Source organism: Bison bison, unplaced genomic scaffold (genome assembly GCF_000754665.1).
Source record: "Bison bison bison isolate TAMUID 2011002044 unplaced genomic scaffold, Bison_UMD1.0 scf7180017864299, whole genome shotgun sequence".
Lineage (NCBI taxonomy): Eukaryota > Metazoa > Chordata > Mammalia > Artiodactyla > Bovidae > Bison > Bison bison.
Window position 1 is genome coordinate 5,110,895 of NW_011494871.1, and position 17,489 is coordinate 5,128,383.

The 17,489-nt window shown below is 40.6% G+C and overlaps 1 long non-coding RNA gene across 3 annotated transcripts in view; it reads right to left on the minus strand.

The window, feature by feature from the left end:
- Nucleotides 1–2,462: 2,462 nt before the first annotated feature.
- The window catches only part of LOC104996843, an 18,041-nt gene continuing 3,014 nt past the window's right edge, over nt 2,463–17,489 (minus strand). The window contains exons 2-5 of one of the 3 annotated variants that reach the window (XR_826256.1): nt 12,387–12,696; nt 11,188–11,392; nt 10,027–10,114; nt 2,463–3,103 (exon numbers count right to left, since the gene is read on the minus strand). This is a non-coding gene — a long non-coding RNA (uncharacterized LOC104996843). Of the gene's footprint in view, nt 3,104–9,874; nt 10,160–11,187; nt 11,393–12,386; nt 12,697–17,489 lie in introns of those variants that run through there. The other 2 variants (XR_826254.1, XR_826255.1) reach the window with 2 other exon arrangements.

Consider the following 17,489-nt stretch of genomic DNA (forward strand, 5'->3'; position numbering starts at 1 on the left):
TGGACCAGACTGAGGTCTGGTTTCTAAAAGGTCATGCTCTGGCTTCAGAAACCTCACTGGCCCCTGTGCCATCACCTTTGCATTCCTTACGACAGACCGTGCTGTGGACAACCCATTTCCTTAACAGCTATTTCTCATGTCTGTTTGCAACCTAGGGCATGGGAATTTGAGGTAATTTGAGGGAATAAGAACACAGATGTTCTTACTATTGCTTAAAAATATGAAACAAAAAATGTTTACACTCATATAACAACTGGACATAGAGTTTAGAAAACAGAAGGAAAAAAAACCTAACATACTCTCACCATCCTCAGTCAAACTCCTGCCATTGTTGTTTTTCCCTTTCTTCCTGGCTTGTGTGTGCACACAACGTCTATAGGGAAAAACAGGGATGTGTCTACAATTCCCTGTGCTGCAGATCTTGAGACAAAGTAGTCATGCAAAGGTGGTTTATTTGAGGAGTGCAGACAATACCACTAGGGGCATGGGGAATCCATACAGTGAAGGAGAGAAGCCAAGAAAGAGCACCTTTATCAAGCGATAGAAGCTTAATCCCCAAGGAAATTTGGGAACACAATGCTAAACATGCAGCTCAAAGGGGTACTGGAGGTAGGGTACTTGTACATCGACTGCCCATGGCCACTGCTTAAGGACTGGTGTGGGGTGGAAAAGAGGAGGTAATCTCAAGTGTGTGTATGACCATAATTGGGGGTGCTTGGGGAAGAGCTCCCCAATTCAGAGATGTTCAGCCTGGTGGCTGGAAATTGGCTAGAATAACTGAAAACCCTTAAGAGACATGGGTGGACCCAGAGTGTCTCCTCTATGGCTTTGTTCATTTGACATTCATTATGATACTTACCTAGACTTCCTTGTTGCTACAGTCTTATACCCTTATGAGACTAGTTTTCACATAACATTTCATAATGGAATCATAGTCTACTCCTCTGATAGAGGATATTTACATTGCTTCAAAATGGAACAGGTGAGGGACTTCCCTGGGGGTCTCTGGCAGTCCAGTAGTTAAGATGCTGAGTTTCCAGTGTAGAGGGCATGAGTTCCATCCTTGGTCAGGGAACTAAGATCCCATGTGCAGTGCAGCAAAAAAAACAAAAAAGGAGGAAAGAAAAGAAAAATGGAACAAGTGAGTTGGCAACAAGTAGCTAACTTATTTCTGTCCAAGCTCTCAAAGCTGAAGCTGTGTACCAGGGGAAATATGTGTTCTTAAAGAAACTGAAAGTTCTCTGGTCAAACAAGACAAGTAGAATACCTCAGATGAAGACAGCTGAGAGAATCACGACCAAGTAGCCCAGTGGCACATGCTCTAAATCAGATATACTGTTATTTAGAGTGACTCTTTAATTTTTGGTGTTCTTGTGATAGCTGTACTTTGTTCTTTAAGTTGTCTAAGGTCTATAAATTTCGTATAAGAACACACTGTACTGGGGCCGTGATAGTTGGGAAACACAAGCTATTAAATCATCTGGTACCGGCAAGTAACACTAAAACGAGAGACCTAGATTTGGCTGTGGTTGGCCCCCAAGTAGATGCACCATCTTGGGGCAGCCACATGTATCTCAGTGTCTCACCTGAAAGTCAAGGTGTGTGGTAAATACTGTCTGAAGCTTCTCCTACAGTCATTACCACCCTCTCCCTTCTTTACTAGCACTGCTCTGATTTTCTGTAGATACCAGGTGGAGAGGCTCTGTTCTTGGGGTAAGCAGTCCTGACACAACCCCAGGGGAAAGTCCTGATTGGCTGGAGCCACCTCTAGTAATTCATTTCTCCTCAGCCACATTCTCACTTTCCCAACTTCCTCTGAAGTTAGAAAAGTGATAGTCATTCAGTCATGTCTGACATTTTGCGACCTCATGGATCCTCTGTTCATGGGACCTCCTAGGCAAGAATACTGGAGAGGGTTGCCATTCCCTTCTCCAGGGGATCTTCCCAATCCAGGGATTGAACCCATGTCTCCTGCATTGTAGGCAGATTCTCTATCATCTGAGTCATGGGGGAAATTAGGAAAAGGCCAAGTTAAAAAAAAAAATTAAATCACACATGACGTAACATTTTCCATATGCCCCTTTTTAAGTACTTCATGTATATTTCAACATTTAATTCTCACAACCACCCTGGGGCTAAGCATACTATTACCACCCCATTTACCAAGGAGGAAACTGTGCCTCAGAGAAGCCAAGTGAATTTCCCAGGATCACATGACTGGTAAGTCTTGGAGCGAAGACTTACCCTGGCTCATCTCCAAGATCAGTGCCCCTTTGTCATATGAGGAATATCCAGGTTTGTCTTTAGGTAACCAGGAGTCCATCCAGATATGTACCTAATTAGCAAAGGCTGTCCTGTGGAGACACTGGCTTCCTGCACCACCTTCCTCACCACTGAGAAGTTCCACAGGAGTCTCACCTCCCAGCTTTGAAGGATCAAAATTCGTAGTTTCTCATAGAGGCCTCACAACTGATTATGAACATCAAAGTCATATTATTGAAAGGGAGGAATGCTTAATCCTCTTTCCCCCACTCTATTAAGGTTAGGTTGCGTGGGTTAGACTGCTGGCAGAACTGCCTTCTCTCTAGTTCTTCCCTCTGTCTCACAGGAAAGTGCAAGTGCATGTGTGCACTCACATGCACACACACAGAGACACACACACACACACCGGGCACCTTATCAGTGGTGCTTCAGGACACTCTTCTTCTCTATGCTCTTTCCTCAACTTCCTACTTGGAGAAACCTCCTCAAACCTCATCTCAACCTGCTCTCAGATCTTGAGGTCACCGACTTGTACTTTTTCTTCAGGTTTTCGGTTGACTCTCACTTGTTGGTCCATGACGGACCACAATCCTTCATGTGAGAAGGATGGGGTCTTTTTAAAGAGTCCTTATTTTCTGTCTTAGCAGCTGGCTGACACCACTCCCAAGTCCACAGGGTCTTTAGGTCCCAGTTACCTTGACCCTGACCTCCAAAGGAGCAACTTGGGTTGGAGCATCAAAGACTTAGGCAGTATCTTTAACTATCGGTTGTCAGCAACATGAGGCTTTCCAGCAAGCACCAGTCATTCTTCATCCTAGGTCCGGGTCATCAAACCATGGTCCTGGAGGATAAGACTTGAGGTTATATTTAAAGAACCATCCTTGATTCTCTTTGATAAGAGTGGCCAGAACATTGGTTATAGGAAAACATTGTCTCAGAGTTCAAATTGGAGAAGGCTGTATTACAGAAACTGTAACCCTTCAGCTTAATCTGCCCAGGACACAGCCAAGAGCATTCAGAGAATAAGTTCAGGAAAAAGCCCTAAGAGTCATCATGAATTCACGAAGAACAAATCAGGCCAGGCTGACCTTGCGTTCACTCTTGAGAGGACTGGTAAATGAGGAAAGCAAGTCTTTAGCCTCACTCCCAATACAATCAGTGGAAGGAGGGTGGTAGAGGTATAAGTTGACCCCTAGGGGTTAGACATATACTCAGTCTATATTAACCTGTTCTCTGCCTCTTGAAATATAAAAGAGAAAACTTTAAACTGGGCAATTGTTACATCTGAATACTCGGAGGGCTGTTTGTGTAGAAAAGGATTAGATTTCCAAGGGCAGAACCAGGAGCAGTGTGTGCAAACTGCAGGGAGGCAGTCCTGTGCACCACACAGGGAAATACCAGCACACACTTAGAGCAGAGCTTCTTAAACTGAGTCATGCATAGACCCTAATACAGAAAAGAACATTCTTCAAATCCCCAGGGTTTATAAGTATTTTTCTATAATGTCTCTCTTCTTTTTTATTGAAGTGTAGTTGATTTACAATCTTAGTTTCAGATGTACAACATAGTACATCTGTTGTACATCTGAGAAAGGATAGGCTGATATTTGATATTTGATAAAAAAATTGATATTTTTATAGATTATACTTCATTTAGTTATTACAAAAGAAGGGGCTGTGCTTGTGGGTTAGATCGCTGGCAGAACTAAAACAATTCTCTGTGCTGTACAATGTATTCTTGTTGTTTATCTACTTTATATGTAGTAGTTTGTATCACTTAATCTCATATGCTTATCTTGCCCCTTCTTCCCCTCTCTTTCCCCATTAGTAACCACTAGTTCACTCTCTGTATTTGTGAGTGTTTGGGTATATACATTTACTTTTTAGTTTCCACATATAAGCCATAACATAGAGTACTTGCCTTTCCCTGACTTATTTCACTAAACATTATACTCTCTAGGTCCATTCACGTTGTTGCAAATGGCAGAATTTCATTCTCTTTTTAAATGGTTAAGTAACATTTCATTGTAGATACAAACATACCACGTCTTCTTCATTCATCTGTTGATGGAAACTTAGGTTGCTTCCATATCTTGGCTACTATAAACAGTGCTGCTATGAACACTGGGGAGCATATATCTTTTCAAATTAAGTGTTTTCATTTTCTTTAGGGATATACCCAGGAATGAAATCGCTGGATCATATAGTAGTTCTATTTTTTTTGAGGCACTCCCTTACTATCTTCCATAGTGGCTGCACCAATTTACATTCCCACCAACAGTATACAAATGTTCCTGTTTCTCCACATCCTTGCCAATGTTTGTTATTTGCACTCTTTTTGATGACAGATACTCTGACAGGTGTGAGGTGGTATCTTATTGTGGTTTTGATTTGCATTTCCCTGGTGACCGGCAATATTGAGCATTTTTTCATGTGGCTGTTGGCCATCTGTATGTCTTCTTTGGAAAAACATTTATACAGGTCTTCTGCCTGCTTTTTAATTGGGTTCTTTTTTTGATATTGAGTTGGATGAGGTGTTCATATATTTTTGGTATTAACCTCTTAACAGTCATAGCACTTGCAGGTATTTTCTCTATGAAAGCTAAAGTCCCTCAGTCGTGTCCGACCCTGTGACCCCATGGACTATATAGTCCACGGAATTCTCCAGGCCAGAACACTGGAGTGGATAGCCTTTCCCTTCTCCAGGGGATCTTTCCAATCCAGGGATCAAACCCAGGTCTCCCACATTGCAGGCAGATTCTTTATCAGCTGAGCCACAGGGAAGTCCAAGAATATTGGAGTGGGTAGCCTATCCTTTTGGAGAAGGCAATGGCAACCCACTCCAGTACTCCTCCCTGGAAAACCCCATGGACGGAGGAGCCTGGTAGGCTGCAGTCCATGGGGTCTCGAAGAGTCGGGAACGACTGAGCGACTTCACTTTCACTTCTCACTTTCATGCATTGGAGAAGGAAATGGCAACCCACTCCAATGTTCTTGCCTGGAGAATCCCAGGGACAGAGGAGCCTGGTGGGCTGCCGCCTATGGGGTTGCACAGAGTCGGACATGACTGAAGTGACTTAGCAGCAGCAGCAGCAGCAGCAGCCTATCCTTTCTCCAGCGGATCTTCCCAACCCAGGAATTGAAGCAGCATCTCCTGCATTGCAAGCAGATTCTTCACCAGTTGAGCCACCAGAAAAGTTATTTTCTCTATATTATGGGCATACAACTAGTTTAAGTCCTTATACTTACAAACAAATTTACAAATTAAATTAATGAACTACATTTACAAATGTATAAATTAAATGCAAAAAAACTACAATGTCAACAATATTGAAATATCCTTATTTTAATTTGAGAGATGATGTTGTTTGCTGAAACAAAATCACCCTTCAGGACATGAATATGGTACCAGTGATGGTTTTTATCTTGGAGGTGTAGGCCACTCATAATTTGCAATGACTCAAACAAAACTTATTTCTTTTTCTGAACCATAGACAAACCTCCGTTAGTGAGGCATGCTGTCACTTTTTTTCACTAAAATTAATGACACTTGTTGCCTGTTCAGTCCAGGTCTGTTCTTTACTTATTAGTCCCAAAGAAAGTTGAACTAGTCTCATAAAACATAAACAGAAGTACTACTGAAAATATCTCTGGTGGTCCTCAGGTGAGGTCTATCACCTCAGTAAAAAGTGATCCTTGAATTTGTCAAACACCCTAGGCTTCAAGGAGGGATGGATTGGGAGTCTGGGATTAGCAGATGCAAACTATTATATGTAGAACAGATAAACAACAAGGTCCTACTGTATAGCACAGGGAACTACAGTCAATATCCTATGATAAACCCAATGGAAAAGAATATGAAAAAAATGTGTATATATGTATGCTGCTGCTGCTGCTAAGTCGCTTCAGTTGTGTCCGACTCTATGCAACCTCATAGATAGCAGCCCACCAGGCTCCGCCGTCCCTCGGATTCTCCAGGCAAGAACACTGGGGTGGGTTGCCATTTCCTTCTCCAATGCATGAAAGTGGAAAAGGAAAGTGAAGTCGCTCAGTCATATCCGACTCTTAGTGACCCCATGGACTGTAGCCTACCAGGCTCCTCCGTCCATGGGATTTTCCAGGCAGGAGTACTGGAGTGGGTTGCCATTGCCTTCTCCGTATATATGTATAACTGAATCATATCACTGTAGAGCAGAAATTAACGCACTGTAAATCAACTATACCTCAATAAAATAAATTAAAAAACAAAACCTCTAGAATGTATAACACAAAGAACAAACCCTAGTAGAAAGTATGGACTTTAATTAATAATAATGCACTGATGTTGGCTCAACAAATGAATGTGCTACACTAATGTAAGATATTAGTCATATGCAAACTGGAGGTGGAGGAGTCAGGGGGTATAGGGTATGTCTATACTTTTCACTCAATTTCCCTGTAAACCTAAAACTGATCATAAACAGAAAGTTTACTAAGTAGAAAAAAATGGTCACTGTAGCATGTTTACATATTCATTCTCTTTCAGTTGTTGTCTAAATGAAAAGACAAAAATTTGCACATCTCATTTAGAATTCATAGCCCTCCAAAAATACGTTTGCATGTTCCAGGCTCCTCACCATGGTTCAAGGAGTGCTAAAATCAGGGGTTCGGGAATGGAGTGGGGTATTCTGAAAAGCCATTAGAACTCTTTTCTTCAAAGTGTCCCAGAAAATGTCTTGAAGGTTGTCTTTCAAAGATGTTCTTCTGGGGATATTTGTTTTTGGAGAGAGGTTAGAACACATGATCTCTAATTCCAAGATTATATAATTTTAGTTTTTATGAAGATGTAACCCTCAATTAATTTGCTTTTAGTTCTATTTTTCACAGACTGCAGTGGCCCAATGCCAGAACAATAATGTGCTTGAACTTCTGGCTTTCTAAGTCTTTCTCCTAATTCCCACAAGCCTGTCCAAATAGCAACAATTTCATCTAGGCCAACCAATTGTCAATTTTCGGTCCTGGGAAAGAATAACTAATAAACCCCACTTCATTCCAGCAAACCCAGATCACATTCCTTTCTGATGGCTTATCGCATTCCACTCTGAGCTGAGTTCCATAGTTCTAGCTGCACTTGACATCTTTAGGCAATGCTCTTCCTAACTTTTCTCTTAGAGAAACCCTAGAAAACCTTTATATTCGTTATTCCCTATGGAAAATATTTCCTTCCAGAAATCTGAGGCTAGATTTATAGAGGACTCCTGTAATTCTAAACATAAACACGTTATTGAATTCACATGTGTACTTCTTTGTTTAGTTTTAGCAAACAGCAATGGCACATTACAAGCTGGAACATCTTGGGCATTGAGAAAGTAAAAAAAACCTTCTGCAACGTGTTCACTGGATCTGAATATTGAATTTTTTCAACTGGGGTAGAATAGTTTTCCATTTGAAAGTAAGTAAGAGGGATCCTAGTCATAAGCATGGGTGTCTAAGGGAGGAGTAGACACCCACGATTTCTGGCTCCTGTCTATCTCTCTCTCCTGTCGCATTACATCAGACTGCTCACACTTCTGACGTGATTTCCAGCAAAGATGGCTGGCTGAGGCACGGCTTTTCAATGCCACCTACTGTCTGCCCCAAGAACTGCATTAACATCTCAGACGTCCTGGTCCAGAATCCATGATGGATTCAACCCTCCCAATTGCAGGAAGAGATGTATTGGAATAAAAAGAAAGAATAAAATGGAAGAGGAAGTGAACAGTCAAAGATTCTGGGGAATAAGCCTGAAAAATGAGGCGGCAAGGAAAACCTGTCTCTATTTTGCTATTTCCAAAAGGGAACCCTTATTTATAAAAGGTTACAATCAAACTCAAATAGGGGTGAGTGATGTTTCCAGTGTAGTAAGATCTAGTAATTACTCTCAAGTTGAATTAAAAGCAGTCATTTGATAACGTACCCACTGAAGGATGAAAAACATCCTTCTTTTAATATTGCTATCCCAGTGTGTTCCCTGTCTGAAAGCTATCACAAGGTATTTTTGAACACAGTAACAAGTTAAAAGAAAGACAAAACATGCCTCCCTAAAGTGTTGAGACTCTTCTTTTTTCACTTGAGTGGTAATTATTTTTTCTCATACTTTCACCAGTTTCAGGAAAGGGTGGGTTAGAGTCAGGGGCTTCCTGAAACTTTTTAGAACAAAAATTCTAATTCAGTGTGTTCAGAGGGGCCCCGTGAGAATCGTGTTTTGGAACATACCGACCCCATGTGGTATTATCTTTGCCAACTTTGCAGTTTCGTGTGAGATTTATTTTTAATCTTTAACAAAGCATGCCTGTGTTTATCTTAACTTACGAAAAAAGTGTAATCGTTTAAAACAAAACTTTTAAAAATAATTAAATATACAATGAATGCTGAAACATAAAAGTCAGACAGAATGTTACCTTAACAAGAAAGAGCTTCCTAAAGATCAAAGGATTGCTGTTTGTTTTATTTGCTTAAGTAACCAGTACTTTCACTTTAAGGGATTCAGTGGCTATTTGAAGGAGGCTAGGAGGTCTCCATTGCCCAACCCCCACCAAGATAAAGGCTTCCCACCCCTCACATTGAGAGCTGGGAACTTTACTTATTGACACTAAAAATATATTCTTCGTGTTTAGAATGGAATGCTGAGATTTGATTGAAGACAGTACATGAATCAAGTGAATGGCATTTGGGGGGCATGTCTTTCAATCTTATTTAGAGGTTTTGGGGAAAGACCATCTTTTGAGCTTGCCTTCTGTGTGTGTGTGTGTGGCCATATGTCATCATTATAGCACTGAGGAGGTACTCTATGACCATCCTGGAATGCAGTGCTTCCAAGTGCAATGCACCTCTTATATTGTTGATTTTAATGCTAGCTTCAATAAAGGAGGGAAGAAATGGGCTGTAGAGCATGTCTTTTTTTTCCTCTAAGTACCTTGAGATTTGGGTTTTCAGTCAGTGATACTAGCTAAGTCATTTGTGGACTGACATGTGAGAACAGGATGAGATGGAAATACATTCAGTTCACTTGGTGGTGGCCTGTAAGAGGTGGGTTCGTGTAATGGTGGTCCCTCCTTCTATGAGGCCTCTGTAATCAGCCAAAGCAACCTTAGATGGTGCAATATCCGGTTGTTCCCAGTCTGCTATCAGGTGAGCACTATAAATGCTGCATAAATACCACTTAAAGAGAAATGATAGTTCATTTGTCTCCTATGTGTCCCCTCCAAACAGTTTCAAAATCTTTGCTACTTTTTATGAAAACTTTCAACCAATACTTATTTTGCATGTGGCTAGATTGTGATTTCTGGGGTTTTTTAAAGGGCACTGTGGCTGAATTTTCTACTCAGGAAGTATAGCAAAATGCTGAGCTTGAGCTCTAGAACCTGACAAACTGATTTTGTCACTGACTTATGACAGTCAGTGCAGTGAAGGTTTCTAAGTCTTAATTTGCTCATTTGCAAAATGGCAATTATTAATAATGTTTAATTTGAAAGGTTTGAACACAGGTAGAGGTCTCAACACAGGGTCTGGCATTCTGTGGGAACTGTTTTAAGGAAGGATATGTATCCAAGACCCTAAATCAATTACCAGAAGCCAAGTCAATTACCAGAAGGTTGAGGGAATCTCACACCATCTTTTTTCTTATTTTTGCTTTTTGGCCACGCCATTCAGTCAACCAGGGATCAAACCCACACCGGTTGCAGTGGAAGAAGAGTCTTAACCACTGGATCGCCAGGGAAGTTCCCCACACCACCCCTCTTTTCACCTTGGTTCCTTTCTGCTACCATCTCACGGAATGATCTGGAGGTTCTTCTCAGTAGGATGTTCCTCAGCAGGCAGTCCACAGGCTCATGCTGTGAGGGTGGAAGGAAGAAGGTCCTGAAGCAAAGACAGTGACCCTGATAAATGCAGACAGGACAGAATATTCATGCTGAAGAGGGTTTTTTGGTTGTTGTTGGTTCAATCATTCTTCAGAACCCTACACAAGATTGAATTTAATTGCAGTGTGCAACAAGTATCCCAGGACTCCAGGAAATCTTACAGAAAACAAATCCTCTCACAGTTGGGAGAGCCATAATGCAAATACTCCAAACATCAGATACTCCCCAAATCATGGTTTAGGAATGCACTGAATCAGCAAATTACTTTGTTTTGCTTAGTTTACTTTAATGGGCAGCAGTATGGCAGAATGGTGAAGTGAGGAAGTGCGGTTGTTACAGTATTAGAAATTATTTCATGGTATTGTTACCAACAACTGCTAGATTGTTGGTTGACACCTAATAGCTACAAACCCATTAGAACTGGAAAGGTAGATCGTATGTACGAGAGATAATAAAAGCAAGTTTTAAAAGTACTGAAGACAGGGCAGGGGGCTAGTACTTTTAAAAGGGAGAAAATAAGACTCATTATTTGGGGTAGGCTAATTGTTACATCAGGTTTCCAAGAGAGTTGTTTTGGTTTGCAGAAAGACTTGAGCTTGGATCCTATCAAATAAAGGCTTTTATTTAAGTTTCCAAATGACTGAATAAGTGATTTTCTAAATCCTTCATTTCATCCACAGCATGACGAACATGAATACTTGGACTGAGTCCATGGTGCTTTTCCTAATGTTGATCTCACAGCTCCTTTTCAATTCTGGATTCAGAGTTCTAGCCTGAGTGTGGCTGGCTCAATGAAGTTAGATGGCTCTGTGGGCCCTGCCCTATCTCTGCTGGAATGTTTTTATAATCACATCCTCAACTGCAAAATTACTGATGAGTAGACACTTGTAGCCCCAATCCCGTAACTCTACCACAAAAATAGAATTTCAGACTCTTTCAATATAAACATTATCTAGAGCAAACTATATCTAGGTCTTCCCTGACAAGTTACATGATTCAGTGCTTTGTTTCTATAAACTAAAGTTAGAAACTCAAGAATGACTCACTTTTCTTTTTTGCATGCATCTAAGTGAACAAGGAAGTCACACTGCTTCTGGTGTTGCTTTCTTTACAAGGAAAAAAAAAACTTGCTCCTTCTCGAGCATCCTTTTTAGGTCAGCAATTTTGAAGTGCAGGACTTTTTGGTGCCCAAGCGGAAAGGGCTGATGCTCTGATTTATCACGACTCCCTCCGAGTGGAGTTCTTCCATGGCTGGAGAAAGGAAAACATTTGTTGTACTAATACTGAATGTGCTTCCTGTGTAAAATAACCTTTAACTCTGTGGAGATCCCCCATTTTAATGACTGGGATATAGTAGAAATAGAAGGAAATCCAAATGCCCCAGTAGCAGCCACTCTCCTCCCCGGTAGGTCAGGCTGCAACCCTCTGAGGGACACAAATGGCTGCCTGGGAAGCATTCAAGGCTTCTCTTTCTCCTGTTTTAAGATATGACCATTTTGATTGTTTAAAAATGTGTGCGACATTCTGACCCTTTAAGGAGCCTGGGCTATGTCAATCAGGGGGAATGAGGTGGGTAGACTGGGGAATTCTGGCATTTACACATTTGTTGTGGGGATGGGAGGGACTCTTGTCAACTGGAGAACCAGCTCTCAAACCCAAGCCAGATTGCAGCTTCTTGCATCTCCCTATCTTCATGATACAAATATGACTGAGTCTATTCAGTCTACCTTAGTTCTACTGCTCAGGGTGACTGCTCTGAGCACTGAAACGATTCTTCCTACATAGAACCTGAAATGCGATTCCCTACACTGAATGAGGTGAAAATGGGAGTAATCAACTAAAGAAACAAGCTTTTCAAGCATATTTGAGTTTTTGCAGTGAAGTTGTTCTTTAGTTGCTAAGTTGTCTGACTCTTTGCAACCCCATGGACTATAGCTCACCAGGCTCCTCTGTCCATGGAAATTCCCAGGCAAGAATACCAGAGTGGATTGCCATTTCCTTCTCCAGAGGATCTTCCCAGACCACGGATCGAACCTGCATCTCCTGCACCTGCAGGCAGATTTTTTACCACCGAGCCACCACGGAAGCCCTTTGTAGTACAGTAGAGCCCAGCTCTTTAGGAGCTGTGAGAAAATGTCTATGTGATAGGGAAGAGAGGTTAAACACATTTCGGAGCTTCCCCAGATTGTAGGCTCTGTGTGTCCTCGTGCAGCACAAGATCACGTTCTGTCCCAGAAAGCCACACCTGAATAATGCAGTCGGCATTCTTAGAATGCATTTAGCAGTGGATGAATAGGAGCGCTTTCCACAGGTCAATCAATGGCCTCTCTGCTTCCGGCTGGCTTGCAGATTGCTCCTTCTTAAAATATGTCTTCTTTTTAAAAGACAGCTGAGTTGGTTGGAAGACAGAAGAGTAAAGAGAATCAGCTGTGTTGATCTCTCTATCATTCTCTATCTCACTCTCTCCTTCCTCTTCTTTCCTGCTTACACTTGCAATTCCTTCAGGCCAGATCTTCTGATTAACCTTGATTTTCATTTCTTTTGCCTTCTTCTTCCTAAGAAGGAATGATATACCTCAAACATAATGACTCAAGAAGCATGTATGTCTCATATGTCTTTGATTGCATTTCTGGTTCCTAAGAATTAACTTAGGAACCAGAGTTCAGTTCAGTTCAGTTGCTCAGTCATGTCTGACTCTTTGCAACCTTACGGTCGGCAGCACGCCAGGCTTCCCTTGTGGTACTTGTCCAGCTAAGTCTGACAAGCTATGGCGTAGTAGAAGAAATACTGTCTGGTACTTTTAGTAGGTATTTGATATTAGTTTGTCTTTTAAAAATTGATCTGTAGGTCAGCTACAGGTTTTTGATTAAAAATAAAATTCTTAAATCAAATTTATCAATATTTTCAAAGACAAACAGACTTCTTCACACACATGATTCAATATGACCAGTAGTTGTTTGAAATGGTACAGAGCACTTACTCTGTTACAGTGCTTGCTGCACTTCACAGAGAAATAAAGGATCATGTTTCTATTAAGATTAATTTTGGATGCAACTGAGTACCTGACTAAAGAATAAACATTAAGCAAAAAGGCCAATTATTTTCTTCCTATACATGAAGCCTGGTGGTGGTGGTGGTGATTTAGTGACCAAGTCGTGTCTGACTCTTGCATCCCCATAGACTGTAGCCTGCCAGGCTCTTCTGTCCATGGGATTTCCCAGGCAAGAATACTGTAGTGGGTTGCCATTTCCTTCTCTAGGCATGAAGCCTAGAAGTTGGCAATTCAGTGCTCGGTGAGGTTATTAAGGACTTAGATTCTTTCTCTTCTACTTCTCCATTTTCATGTTTGTAATCTCATGATTTCAAGATGATTCTCACAGGACCACCTCTCTTAACTGTGTTCAAATGAGGTGGTGGCTGAGGAAGGAAGGACAGGTCAGGTAAATATGACTTTTTTTAGGAGTGCCGTCCCTGTTTGAGCAAACTCCAGGAGACCGTGAAGGACAGGGAACCCCAGCATGCTGCAGTCCATGAGGCTGCAAAGAGTTGGACATGACTTAGTGACTGAACAACAACAACAACAACTCCCGTTTTATCACAGAAATATGCCCAACAAATTCAAGACATGATAAATAAAAAAGCACATTCATACCAAGGTACTTTGTGGTCAAAGATAAAGAAAAAAAATCTTAAAAGCAGTCAGAGGGAGACATAGATTAATCACAGAGGAAAAACAGACTTTGGGCACACTTATCAAAAGCAACATGGGTTTCAGAAAGCACTGGAATAGCACCTTCAAAATGCAGAGAGAAAGTAACTGACATTTTCTATAACCAACAAACTATCTTTCAAGAATGATGGCGGAATAAAAACATTTTCCGACAGACTACAAAATGAGTGTTAACTATCACTCAGAGAAACTTCTGCGTGATATACTTTAGGATGAAGAAAACTCATAGCAGAAAGAAGGTGAGAGATCCTCAATAGTGAAGAAAATGATGAATACATGGATAAATCTATAAAATCACTGTGTTAAACAACAATGACACCTTAATTATAGGGTTTGGAAATAATATAGAATCAAAATGCTAGTAGAAAAAAATGGCATATAAGTAGGAAGCAGGTAATAGGAATAAGGCATTCAAAGGTCTGTACTTTGTTCAAGAGGGTAAAACACTGACTAACTGAAGACATTAATTACACATTTGATTAGTTACACACATTACTAAATTACACATACACACTATGTACATTAAAATTCTAGGACATCCCACAAAATATTAAAAAAAGGTAGTAAGTGCTGAACTAATAAAGGGAAAAAACAGAGTTAAGAGAAAAAATTAAAAAATGAAGCTTAATCTAAGAAAAATTCAAGGAGATTTAAAAAATATAGAAAAAGTAAGAGTTAACAGAATTCATAACATAAGATAGCGGAGATGGAATACAAGCTGAAAGACTACTACAGTGTTCCTAAAGTAAGATGAAAGCTCCCAAAAGATGGTGAATGAGATTTACAGACGAAAAAGCTGAAAAAGATAAGGAGAGTAACATGTGCAAACAAGTGCAACAATGTGCTACAGCTGCAGTCAAACAAGTATGTGAATGTCACGGGGCACAAAGGATCCCTTCTGCCCGAAGCGGGGAGAATGGGGCGGTGGAGCAAGTCAGGCAAGACTTCACAGAGGAGATGATGCTGACCTGAGATGGTGCAACAGAGCATGCCAGAAAGAGGGGAGAGCAAGAATAAAAGTGCAGGGGCATGAAAGCAATGACATTTTCAGAGAATTCCAAGTAATTTAATATGACTGAAGTAAACGATTTAAGAATGAGGTTAGCAGTCAGATCACAGAAGGCCTGTTTGCCATTGGACAGAGTCCGGAATTAATCCTGGAGGCCAGGAATGAGAAGCAAGTGAAGCGCTTTGAGGAGGGAAGTCACAGATTTGAATTTTAGGACACAAAACGTCTTTGACAGCAGCAGAGAAGATGGTCTGGAATAAGACAAGGAGTTCTTCTTGTGGCTCAGGCAACGGGTAATTATTTGTTAACTATGATACCCTATTTCTCATGAGATTTCACTGTGGTATTTGAGAAATAATACTTTCCTTTCTCACTGACATAAAGACGTCTTAAGTAGAATGATAAACTGGTCTTTTTTTCCCCTCTAATGTGTAAACTTAGTTGTACACTCTAATAAATGGAGTGAGGCTGAATAGCCTTTGGCATCAATCCCAGAGACTAAAACAGTGAGAAAACAACAAAACATGGGACATAATATCTATCCATAAATCCAATTGTATGGTTAGGTCTATGGCGCATTTTAAGAGTTATGATTTCCCTGGCAAAGTACCAAAAAAACGTACCTTCAAAAATTACTCAGAACAGCCACTTGGCATCCAACCACACTGTCAGAATGAAAAATGTTGAGTAAAGAGCCTACGTGTAATTCCCCATTCTTGAAGAAGTAAAGGAAGGGTGTTTTCTAAGGCTTCAGAATGACATATTTTATTAAATAATAACATGGGTCATGAAAAAAGCCAAGAGGAAACTTCCCAGCTCACGTAGAAAATGGAGTCACTTTTATTTTCTTTAAAACGATAAACATATTCTGTCTTATAAGAGAATGTCTCAGAGCCAATGTGTTCACAGTGGTTAACTCTGTTCTCTATTCCCTTTTTTCCCCCTTATATTGTTTTCTAATTTTCTACAATGAGCATGCATTGCTTCTAGAAGGAAAGAGAGTCAAATAAACCAGTCATACAATCAGAGTGACTTAGGCTGTCTTTTTCAGCTTTTAGATTCTAAATCAGCTTTTAGATTCCAAATAAGATTAATATAAACTGCTTCTGAGATAATCTTCTGGTGTGCTTTGAATATATGCAAATTTTCCCTCAAATTTTTGTCCTTAGGGAGTAAATTTTCCAATTTTCAAAAATATTAAAACATCCCCTCTCAGTTATTCATGACAGTGGAGGGGAACACTGACACTACTATCCAAAAACAGCATCTAAACAGAAAACATTAGGCATATGGGCATAATATATCAGGCTTTGTAAGGCACTGTACAATGTTTGTTGGCAGATATATCTTCTGAATTAAAGTTTTTAGTTACTATTAAAATGATTCTATGCTCCTACATGTAGACTGGCAAATGAAGGGTAAAAGAAATGGGTCTAAAATTTAAAATTCTTTGCATATAACCTACCAGCTGTATGCTCCACAGGCAAATGAATAGACTCCCCATGCTGAAAATATAAACTGTTTCCTAAAAATACAGACCCGGGGCTTCGCAGATGGCTCAGAGGTAAAGAATCTGCCTGCAACGCAGGAGATTGACTCCTGGCTCAGAAGATCCCCTGGAAGAGGGCATGGCAACCCACTCCAGTATTCTTGCCTGGCAAACAGCATGGACAAAGGAGGCTGAGGGCTACAGTCCACAGGGTCGCAAAGAGTCAGACACGACTGAGTGACTGACCACACATACACCCAAGGTAAAAATTCAAAAAGTAAAGGGGAACTTCCTTGGTGGTCCAGTGGTTGGGACTTTGTGCCTCCAATGCAGGGGGCACAGGTTTGATCCCTGGTCAGGGAGCTAAGATCCCACGTGCCTAACAACACAGCCAGAACAAACATGGAATGCAAACTTCAGTTGTGGAAGTTTGCATTGCACCTGGACTCCAAAGAGTCCACTCTAGTATTATCAAAACCCAGCTTTTCACAAGCAGAGGACACTCTTTAAAAATAGCTCTAACTGAAATCATAGCAAAATATTTCAGAAGAAATATGAAACACCCACCTCTGAGGGTTAAAGAGAAGGGTCAAATAAACTTGATGTAACATACTCCTTCATCTCTTTAACACTTACAAAGGGACTTGCAAAGAAAGATGTGTAAATAGGATTTATCTTAAATTAAGCACACTGAACCTTTCCCAACACTGTCAGAATTCAGACAGTTTAAAGAGGAGATGGAGGTACTCTTTATAATCTGGAGGTTATTTTATGGTCCTCTGAAACATAATAACTTTCTTCTTAGTTGAAATTTGTACCATCCTTGCCAATTTCAGGGGAGCAATTTCTGAAATTTATACTTAATACAACAGTTCTAAGTTTACCTTAGATGTTTACCAAGGGAACACTTCTTGCAAAGATGGGCACAATAAAGGACAGAAATGGTATGGACCTAACAGAAGCAGAAGATATTAAGAAGAGGTGGCAAGAATACACAGAACTATACAAAAAAGATCTTCACAACTCAGATAATCACGATGGTGTGATCACTCACCTACAGCCAGACATCCTGGAATGCAAAGTCAAGTGGGCCTTAGGAAGCATCACTATGTACAAAGCT